Genomic DNA, 1665 nt, shown 5'->3' with positions numbered 1-1665 from the left:
CCACAGCCCCAGCGGGGCTCTTGGCATTCAAAGAAAACCTATTTCAAAGGAAAGAGTATATTCTTGAGAGTCAGGAGTCAGTCTTCATCTCCGTATTCACAGAGCCCATCCAAGAGCCCGTCACTTGATCCAGGGCTGGTGGATGAAGGACTGTGTGGATGAGAATTGATCATGTAACCACTATTGTTGAAGAAATGAAGTCCACCTACCACTGTACTCAGGGAGCCCTGCTGGAGCAGTGACGAAGCACTCAGCTGCTAACTGGAAGGTTCACCAGCCACTTAGCACAAAAGGTGGCAGTCAACTCCCAAAAGGAGATTCCAGCCTTGGAAATCCCATGAGGCAGTTCTGTTTGCCAGAGGGTCATGCTGCATAAGAATGAAGTCCAAAGCAATGGTTTTGTTTTTGTTATGGTTGTTTTAACCACAGCATTCAAAACTAGCTTAAAATAGGTCCACAGGAACATACTGAATGGATGAAAATAGGTAAATATGTGAAATAGATTGTATCCTTTAACCTTACACATTCATGGTATGCTGAGCAAATAATCCTATAGGGTAGACTGTATATGGAAAAGAATGTATCATCGAGGTTGGAGAAAGACGCATTAACAACCTATACTATGCAGATGGCAGAGCATTTCCTGCTGAAAAGGAAGACATCTCAGTGATGAACTGGTGAAGGTACAGACTACAGACATCATGTGAATACCATGAAAACCCTCATAACTGGGCTAGAAAATAACATCATGATAAATGTTGAAAAATTGCAGTCAAATAATTCATTCTTTTTTGATCAACCATCAATGCCCATAGAAGCCTCTGTAAAGACGTAAAATGACAGATTGCATTGGCCCTATCTGCAGAGGAACTCTCAAGTATTATAGAGCCAAGTCAACTCTTTGATAACTGAAGTTCACCTGACCCAACCATATGACTTCATATGCCGTGAAAACTGGACAATGAAAAAGGAAGATCAGAGAACAACCAACGTACTTGAACTATGTAGGCAAACAATATTGAATATACTCTGCACTGTCAGACGCATGATCCGGTTAGTTTTAGAAGAACTACAGCCAGCATGTGCCTTTACATTGAGGATGGGGAGAGGCAGTATCCCTTCCTTTGGGCATGACAACAGGAAGAACCAGTCACTGGAGAAGAACATCATGCTCAGTAAACTAGAAATTCAAGGAGAGCGAGAGCGAGAGACCTCCTTAATAAGATGGATTGACACAGTGCCTGCAACCATGGGCTCAAAGGTCAATGATCGAGTCTGGTATAGGAATAGGCATCTAGTCACACATCTGAGGCAACTAGAGTGCACCTAACAATAACAGCAACCAAACACCAAGTCAACCCACTACCATGGAGTCACCGCTGAGGCATAGTGAGCCCCTTCGGGTTTCAGAGGCTAAAACTGTTGACAAGAGTAGAAAACCCAGGATTTCTTCCACTGAGCTGTTGGTGGTTTCAACTGATAGCAGCTTGACTCGTATTCAGTACTTAGGAGAGCCTAATCTTTCGGACAAGTTACAATTTCATTTGATATGTTGGAAAATTTTGCTTTAGAATGCAAAATGTTCTAAAATTAGGACTTTTTCAAGAATTTACATGAATACAGGTAAAAATACGTAAGATCTTCCCTGTTGGTGATTCTTAAGAA

General features: G+C 41.9%; 1 protein-coding gene across 2 annotated transcripts in view; it reads right to left on the bottom strand.

Annotated features, from left to right (window-relative positions):
• Positions 1-1665, bottom strand: part of CSMD3 (CUB and Sushi multiple domains 3) — a 1328144-nt gene that overhangs the window by 1313653 nt on the left and 12826 nt on the right. The gene's annotated exons all lie outside the window — the stretch shown is intronic.

Source organism: Echinops telfairi, unplaced genomic scaffold, assembly GCF_000313985.2.
Source record: "Echinops telfairi isolate 266 unplaced genomic scaffold, ASM31398v2 ScPeMD7_1;HRSCAF=3_0, whole genome shotgun sequence".
Lineage (NCBI taxonomy): Eukaryota > Metazoa > Chordata > Mammalia > Afrosoricida > Tenrecidae > Echinops > Echinops telfairi.
This window is presented reverse-complemented; position numbering and strand designations above follow the sequence as displayed.